Source organism: Mustela nivalis, assembly GCF_964662115.1.
Source record: "Mustela nivalis genome assembly, chromosome: 3".
In the NCBI taxonomy this organism is placed as follows: domain Eukaryota; kingdom Metazoa; phylum Chordata; class Mammalia; order Carnivora; family Mustelidae; genus Mustela; species Mustela nivalis.
The window spans coordinates 20723393-20733254 of record NC_139022.1 but is presented as its reverse complement, the minus strand read 5'-3'; positions in this window follow the sequence as shown (position 1 = coordinate 20733254).

The following is a 9862-nucleotide window of genomic DNA, read 5'->3' as shown; positions in this document are numbered from 1 at the left end:
GATCTCGACCATGGCTATTTTAAGAAGTTTATAGTAGAGTTCCAGATCTCCTCTTAGTTCCTCCAGCTGGACACGCTTCCTACAGTCAGACACAAAGTGATCGACGTCGAAATCTTCCTGAAAATCAAACCAGAAAGAAAAAATGATTGCACTGATACCACATTTTACATAGAAAAATAAGATCAGAGAAAGAATAAGAGGCTGTATTACTGCAGGGGAACACACACAGGACATCAGGGGGTCTGCTCACTTCCTAAGATTATGGGAAAGGGGGCCCCTCACCAAGACCATTCTCTCCTGTTGCCTAACTCTACAGGCATTTTATTTCTTTTAATTATACATTTCAAAGAGGCTCTTCTCAAAATAGAAACAGCTTTTTCTTCTTAATTTTAACACAGCGATTCACATCCTTCCAGACTTTGTTTTGGTCTCTTTACTTTTTTTTTTTTAAGATTTTATTTATTTGAGAGAGAGAGACAGAGAGAACAAGTGGGAGGAGGGGCAGAGGGAGAAGCTGGCTCTCTGCTGAGCTGGGAGCCTGATGCCAGGGTTCATTCCAAGACCCTGAAATCAAGATCTCAACCGAAGGCAGACGCTTAACTGACTGAGCCTCCCAGGTGCCATAGTCTTTCTCTTTAAAATATAAATTACTTTTGGGGTGCCTGGCTGGTTCAGTGGTTATGGGTTCAAGCCCACATTGGGCTTTCTGCTCAGCAGGGAGCCTGCTTCCCTGTCTCTCTCTCTGCCTGCCTCTCTGCCTAATTGTGATCTCTGTCTAATAAATAAATAATTTTTAAAAAAACAAAATATCAATTACTTTTTAAAGAAACTGACATATAATGGACACATGTTAGTTTCAGGCGTACAACATGAAAATTCCATATTTTTATCTGTTGTGAAAGGATCACCCTAAGACTAGTTAAAATCCATCACCAAACATACACATTTTTTTCTTGTGCTAAGAACTATTAAGCTTTAGCAACTTTAAATATATAATAATATACGGCACCTGGGTAGCTCAGTGAGTTAAGGCCTCTGCCTTCGGCTCAGGTCATGATTCCAGGGACCTTGGATCGAGCCCCACATCAGGTCTCTCCTCAGCAGGGAGCCTGTTTCCTCCTCTCTCTCTGCCTGCCTCTCTTCCTACTTGTGATCTCTGTCAAATAAATAAATAAAATCTTAAAAAAAATATATATATATATATAATATACTATGCAGCCATCAAAAGAAATGAAATCTTGCCATGTGCAATGACGTGGATGGAACTAGAGGGTATGCTGAGTGAAATAATCAGAGAAAGACAATTATCATACAATCTCCCTGATATGAGGAATTTGAGAGGCAAAGTGGGGGGTGTGGGGGTAGGGAAGGAAAAATGAAACAAGATTGGATTCGGAGGGGGGCACCTGGGTAGCTCAGTGGGTTAAAGCCTCTGCCTTCGGCTCAGGTCATGATCACAGGGTCCTGGAATCGAGGCCACATCGGGCTCTCTGCTCAACGGGGATCCTGCTTCCTCCTCTCTCTCTGCCTACCTCTCTGCCTACTTTTGATTTCTGTCTGTCCAATAAATAAATTAAATCTTAAAAAAAAATATTGGATTGGGAGGGAGACAAACCATAAGAGACTCTTAATCTCACAAAACAAACTGAGGGTTGCTGGGGGGAGGGGTGCAGGGAGAGGGTTGTGGGGTTGTGGACATTGGGGAAGGTATGTACTACGGTGAGTGCTGGGAAGTGTGTAAGCCTGACAATTCACAGACCTGTAACCCTGGGGCTAATAATACATATTTCTAATAAAAAATAATAAAATTAATATACAATAATACACAGTATTATTTACTACAGTCACTATGATGTACATTACATCCCCAAGGCTTATCTTATTAACTGGAAGTTTATACCACTGGACCCCTTCATCTTTTTCCTCTACAACCTCGCCTCTGGCAACCACCAATCTGTTCTCTATGACTTCATTTTGTTTTGTTTTTTAGATTCCACATGTGAGGGAGATCATACAGTATTTCTCTTTCTCTGTCTGACTTATTTCACTCAGCACAATATCCTCAAGGTCCATCCATGTTGTTGCAAATGGCAAGACTTCCTTCTTTTTATGGTTAATATTCCATCGTATACACACACATTGTCTTTATCCATTCACCCCATTGGTGGACACTTTAGTTATTTCCAAGTCTTGGTTGTTGTAAATACTGTGATACTCACTACCGTGAGTGTGAGTCTTGCTAGCCGCTAGAGCCAGGTGATCTAGAGGTATACCTGGGTAGCAACTGCAAACCTCGGGGCATCATACGAGCATTCAAGCTCCTTTCCAGGAGATACCAGAAAGCAGAAGTGAGGTAGAGGGACAGCGCAAAGATGGTACCCATCAGCTCCATCTTTGGAGAATACCTTACTAGGCTCCCAGATCCACGTTAAATTAGATGCCTGCCCCTCAGGGCTTTAAGATAAGCAAATGAGCCTCTTTCACAGAAATCTGATCCCATTTCAGTCTGCTGCTTCTGTGCTGAGTTCCAGGGTGGGTCAGTCTACTCGCAGGACTGCTTTAAGAACTGTTTCTCAGTTTGCTATAGCCTTGTGGGTCTCATAGGTGCAAGCTCTGATGGCTTTCAAAGCTGGATGTTTTGGGGTCTTGTCTCTTAGATGTACGTCTTGGAAGTTGGGGTGCCAGAAGTGGGGCTCAAACCCTTTGCTCCTCAGGGAGAAGCCTGGGGTTTTGAGTACCCTCCCAATCCCAGGTCGCTGTACCAGGGGTGGGGTTTATGGCAAGACTGATTCTTACTTCAACATAGGTTTTTTTTCCTTACTCACCTAATGTGTAGGAGTCACTCAGCTAGTTGTAGGGTTTTTTCCACAGGAAAATTTTCCATATGGAGCTATAGATTCAGTGTGTATTTCATAGAAGAGATGAGTTCAAGATCCTCCTATGCCACCATCTTGAATGGAAACCCCAGACCTTCTCTATGTATGTGTGTACACACACATATGTGTACACACACACACACACACACACACACACACACAAATATTCATGCTCTTCTAAACTATTTCCCATCTAGGGGCACCTGGGTGGCTCAGTGGGTTAAGCCTCTGCCTTCGGCTAAGGTCATATCTCAGGGTCCTGAGATCAAGCCTCACATCAGGCTCTCTGCTCAGCCGGGAGCCTACTTTCCCCCCTCTCTCTGCCTGTCTCTCTGCCTCCTTGTGACCTCTCTCTCTCTCTCTCTGTCAAATAAATAAATAAAATCTTAAAAAAAGAATAAAAAAATAAAAACTAAAAACCCATTCTATTAAAAAAAATTTCCCATCTAAAAATATAACTTGAATGTCTTTACATAAAACACATACATTTCTATTAATATTTTATGTGCATGCTGAGTGTCCCATTGAACAGATGTTCCAAATCTTTCATAACCTATTTCCAAGTATTGGTCTCACAGGATTAGCTATCCTGTGTTTCCCCTTTACAATACTGTGATACCCTGGTAGGCTTATATGCTTAGAGGCAATAAATTACTATCTAATTCCCCTGTGACTCTGCTACTCCATGACCTGTTTAGTCAGCAAGAATCAAATGTGATGATTCCCAAACTAGTTAAGGACACCTACACTTACTTTTCATTAAACAATATGTAAACCAACAAAATATGACTGCAAAAAAAATCACTGTTCTTTTGAAAACCAACACAGCTACTTTGGAAAGATTTGATACAAAGAAATCAATAAGAAAATTTTTGCTAAGTTAGGTATGGGTGAGATGACCAAGTACCTGGCAGGGAGGGAGTGATCACAGGATTCTCACTCAATTCAGTTAAAGAAACTGAAACTGAATGCAAAAAAAGACAACATAGAAAGCTTTTTTTAAAGATTCTTTTTATTTATTTGAGACACAGACAGACAGTATGAGCAGGGAAAGGGGCAATGGGAGGAGATTCCCTGCTGAACAGGGAGCCCAATGTGGGACTCCATCCCAGGACCCCGAGGTCATGACCTGAACCGAAGGTAGGAATGGTATTGAGCGACCCAAGTGCTGTGATAACTCAGAAATCTAATCTGCAGGCCAGTTTCCAGAGAAAAGACCTGGCACTGTTTCAATGGAGAATAAATGTACATATTTTTTCCAAATAAAATGCTAAAAACTGTATGTACCATTCCCTAAGAGTACTTGTTTAAACTGACTTTTTTAGTTAATCAACCAAAGACTGACCCTGCTAGTGTCAGAGAGAAGGACTTCATTTAAAACCGTAATTTCACAGTCATCTACAGAAAGCCACCTGCTCCTTACACTGGTGACCAAATTAGCCTGGACCTTTCTCTCCGGAGACAATTTCAGACCTTACATCATAGTTATGTAGTACATCACGGGAGGGGGTCTCGGTTCATAATCCTGGCCATCCTACTCATCAACTGTATACCTTTAGGTCGATCACTTTCCCTGCCTCAGTTACACATTGTTGAAGTTCTTGAACTTCATGATGGCATTCTAAATTGTATAACTGGGGTGCCTATGTGGTTAAGCATCTGCCTTTGGCTCAGGTCATGATCCCAGTCTCTTGGGTTTGAGTTCCACATCAGGCGCTCTGCTGAGCAAGGAGCCTGCTTCTCCCTCTGTCCCTTCCTCCTGCTCCTGCACTCTCTCACTCTCAAATAAAATCTTAAATAAATAAATAAATAAGTAAATCATATAACTTAGCCTCAGTGAACAAATGCTATTAGGTAATATTAGTACTCAACTTACCATTTATGCATTTGTTCTCAGATAAACAAAAGTTGCATAACACAGGACTAAATAACTCGGAACATCTGTGAATACTGGGTTAGGCAGCGTTTGCTGTGAAAAGCAAACCCAAACTCACAGTGCCATAATAGAGACCCATTTCACTTAACCAAGAATGGTTTTACTACTTTAGAAATGGTTTTACTTTATAGTGTAGATTCCCCAAGTATTCAAAAAGAAAGTATTTACAACCCATACATTTATGGTCAACTGATTTTTCACAAGGATGCCAAGACCATTTAATGGGGGGGGGGACAGTCTTTTCGAGTGCCTACTACTGGGACAAGTGAATATCTACATGCAAAGGAATGAACTTGGAACAGCAACGTCACACATACACAAAAATATAACTCAAAATGGATCAAAGATTTAAATGTAAGAGTCAAAACTGTAACACTCAGAGAAAACAGGTGAAAATCTGTATGACTTTGGATCGGGAAAAGCTTTCTTAGACATGATACACAAAGCAATAAGAAATATTAGATAAGCTGAACTTGATCAAAATAAAAACTTTCGTGTGTCAAAGGACACTACGGAGAATGTGAAAAGACAACCCACAGAATGGGAGAGAGTATCTGCAAATCATTTGTCTGACAAGGGTCTAATAACCAGTATATGCAAATATACTCTTAGAACTCAACAACAAAAAGACAAATAACCTAATTTAAAAACAATCCAAAGACTTTTGAATAGACATTTATCCAAAGATGATACACAGACGGTCAAGAGCACATGTCGGGATGTTCGACATCCTTAGTCATTGGGGAAATGCGAATCAAAAGCACATGCAGATGCCACGTCACACCCACTAGGACAACTATGGTAAAATAAGAAAAAGAAAAAGAAAAAAAAAGAAGAAGAAAAGTGCTGGCAAGAAGGCGGAGAAGCTGGAACCCTCCTGTATTGTCGGTGAGAATGTAAAACAGTGTGGCTAAGGCAGTAAACAGCTCGGTAGCTCCTCAAGAAGTTACACACGTACAATTACCCAGCAGTTCTACGTCTAGGGGTATGACACCGACAGAACTGACAACAGATGTTCCTGCCACAACCTGTACATGAATGTGTACAGCAGCGCTGCTCGTAACAGCGAAAAGAGTATATACACAACGTCCATCAACTGATGAATGGATACATAAAAATGTGGAAGAGCCTCTTACACAACCATAAAAAGGAATAAACTGTTACATGCTACAACACGAGTGAAGTCTGAAAACATTCTACTCTCAGGTTAAAGGAAGCCAGACACAAAAGGTCACGTGTTATACAATTCCACTGATATGAGATGTTCCAGAAAAGGCAAATCCATAAAAACAAAAAGTAGATTCATGATTGCCAGGGAATAAGGGGAGGGGAGAATTGGAAGTAAGAGGTTTATTTTTCGGGTGATTGAAGCATTCTGGAATTAGACAGAAGTGACGTATGTACCATATACACAGTAAATATACTAAAAACCAGAGAAGAGTACACTTTAAAATGGCAACTATTATGCTTTGTGAATTATATTTTGATGAAAAATGAAACAACTTAAATATCAACTAATGTAGCTAAATGCTAGGATACATTAAAAACAATCCAAAGTAACACTAATCACAGGAACAATGGCGTAGCTACATGAATTTCAGACAAAGCAGATTTCAGAGAAGGAAAATTATCAGGCATAAAGAGCAGCATTACATAATGATAAAGAAATCGACTGACCAAGAAGACACAATTATCCTTAAGGTATGTGTGCCTGATCAACACAGGTGAGACACAACCTAGCAGAACTGCAGGGAGAAATAAACAACTCCATTATCACAGCTGGTGACTTCAACACTTCTCCATCATTAATGGGCCGATCCAGCAGCAGGGCAACAAGGATTCAGTCCAGACATGGCACACTTAACACCACCATCAATTACCGTACAACAGATGTACACAGACTATTTCGCCCAGTAATAGTGCAACACACATTCTTCTTAAGCTCATATGGAACACTCATCAAGACAGAATAATTCTGGGCCACAAAACACAACACATTTTTAAAAATAAAAATTATACCAAGTATGTTCTCAGACCGCAATGGAATTAAAAATCAGTAACAGAAGATAGTTGAAGAAGTCCAAAATACATGGAGATTAAATGACACACTTCTAAATGACAGGAGACCAGTCTCAACAAAATACAATGTAGCAAAATGTGTGGAATGCTGCTTAAAGGGAAAATACAGTACTGAATGCAAATATTAGAAAAAAAAGGATTAAAGTCAATAATCTAAGCTTCCATTTTAGGCAACAACAACAAAATCAAATCTAAAGTAAGGAGGGGCTCCTGGGTGGTTCAGTTGGTTAATCATCTGCCTTTGGCTCAGGACATGGTCCTAGGGTCCTTCCTGCTCAGGGAGGCTGCTTCTCCATCTCCCATTCCTCCTGCCTGTATTCCCTCTCTCACTGACTCTCTCTGTGTCAAATAAAATCATTAAAAAAAACCCTAAAGGAAGTAGAAAAAGAATAAAAATTAGAGCAGAAATCAATGTAATTAAAACCAGGAATTTTATTTTAAATCAATAAACCCCAAGTCTGTTTCTTTGAAAACATCAATAAAACAGACAGACCCTTAGCCAGTCAAACAAAGAAAAAAAGGTAGAAGACATAAATTACTAATATCAGATGAAAGAAGGGAGGGCTACTGCTAACAATCCCAATCACTGTAAATTCAACCAAACATTTATGGAATACTACACAATTCTCTAAAATCTCTTCCAGAAAGTAAAACTAGAAGGAGTACTTCCTAAATCATTCCTAAATCATTCTAGGAGATCATTATTACCCTGACACCAAAACCAATACTACAAGAAAAGAAACTACAAACTAGTATCTCTCATGAACACAGACACAAAAATCTTCAACAAAAATTAGCAAATAAAAGCAAACACTATATTAAAAAATTATACACCAGGGTCATGTAGGATTTATTCCAGGTATGCAACATTAGAAAATGTTCAACATTAGAAAATCAATGTGATCCATCATATCAACAGAAAGAAAATCACATGATCATATCAATGAAGGGAGGAAAAAAAACATTTAACAAAATCCACACCTCTTCATTATTAACCCTCAGGAAACTAAGAATAGGAGGACTTCCTCAACTTGATAAAGAATGTTTCCAAAAATTCACAGCTAACATGATATTAATACTGAGAAAATAGAAGACAGGGAATCAAGGCAAGGATGTCCCTTCTACTACTACTATTCAATACTATACTGGAAGGCCAAACTAATGAAATAAGGTAAGAAAAGGAAACAAAAGGTATACAACCTGGGAAAGAATAAAACTTTGTTCACAGATGACATGACTGTCTACAGAAAATACAAAGACTTCACACCCCACACCCTCCTGAAACTAGTCAAGTGATTATAGCAAGTCTGCACAATACACAGTTAAAATACAGAAGTCAATTGCTTTCCAATGATGTATCAGACAAAGGGCCAGTATTCAAAATTTATAAAGAATTTATCAAACTCAACATCCAAAAAACAAAAAAATCCAGTCAAGAAATGGACAGAAGACATGAACAGACCAAAGAAGATATCCAAATGGCCAACAGACACATGAAAAAGGGCTCCACATCACTCAGCATCAGGGAAATACAAATCAAAACCACAATGAGACACCACCTTATATCAGTCAAAATGGCTAAAATTAACAAGTCAGGAAACAACAGATGTTGGCGAAGATGTGGAGAAAGGGGAATCCTCCTACAATGTTGGTGGGAATGCAACTCTGGAAAACAGTATGGAGGCTCCTCAAAAAGTTAAAAATGTAACAACCCAATGACTTAGCAATTGCCCTATTAGATGTTTATCCAAAGTACACAAAGTGATTTGAAGGGGCAAAAGCACCCCGATGTTTATAGTCAACTCATTGAAAGAGCCCAGATGTCCATCAACAGATGAATGGATAAAGATGTGGTATACATACACACACACACACACACACACACACACACACACACACACATTACTCAGCCATCAAAAAGAACAAAATCTTGCCATTTGCAAGGACATGGATGGAACTAGAGGAAGACAAATACCATATAGTTTCAGTCACATGTGGAACTTAAGAAACAACAGATGAATATAGGAGAAGGGAAGGAAAAATAGAAACAGACAGGGAGGCAAATCACAAGAGACTTAACTACAGGAAACAAACTGAGGGTTACTGGAGAGGGGAAAGTTGGGGTAACTGGGTGAGGGGTATTAAGGAGGGCACTTGTTGGGATGAGCTCTGGGTGTTGTATGCAACCAATGAATCACGAAATTCTAACCATGAAACTAAAAGTACACTGTATGTTAACGAGATTGAATTTTAATTAAAAAATTTAAAAAGTCAATTGCTTTCATATATACCAGCAATGTACAAGTGGAATTTGAAGTTAAAAACACAAGACCATTTACATTAGCATACCAAAAAAATTAATACTTAGGTGCAAATCTAACGAAATATGCACAAGATCTATATGAGAAAAAGTATAAAATTCTGATGAAAGATAACAAGCAAGGTAAGATGTGAAGTGGAAAGAAAGTCCATAATCTTGGGTAAGAACACTCAATACTGTTAAGAGGTCAGTTCTTCCCAAACTGATCGACAGACTCAATGCAATCCCAATCAAAATGCCAGGAAGTTATTCTGTGGATACCAACATGTTGACTCTAAAATTTGGATGGAAAACTGGAAAACCAAGAGTCCCAGAGTAGTCAACAAAATATTAAAGAGCGGGGAAAAAAAGGAAATTGAGGATTGCCACCACCCAATCTCAAGACTTACTATTAAAGCTATAGTGATTAAGACAGAAGGTGCCTGGCAAAAGAGACAGGTGCTTGGAACAGAGTGGAGAGCCCAGAACAACATCCACACACACAGGCAAAGGCAACTCAATGGCAAGGACAGTCTTCAACAAATGGAACCGAACAATGGGACATTGATAAGAAAAAACAAACAAATGAAAAGAATAAAAACAAACTTTTCACACCTTTCACAAAACCTAAACGTAAAATGCAAAACTTCTTAAAGATGACATAAGAAAAAA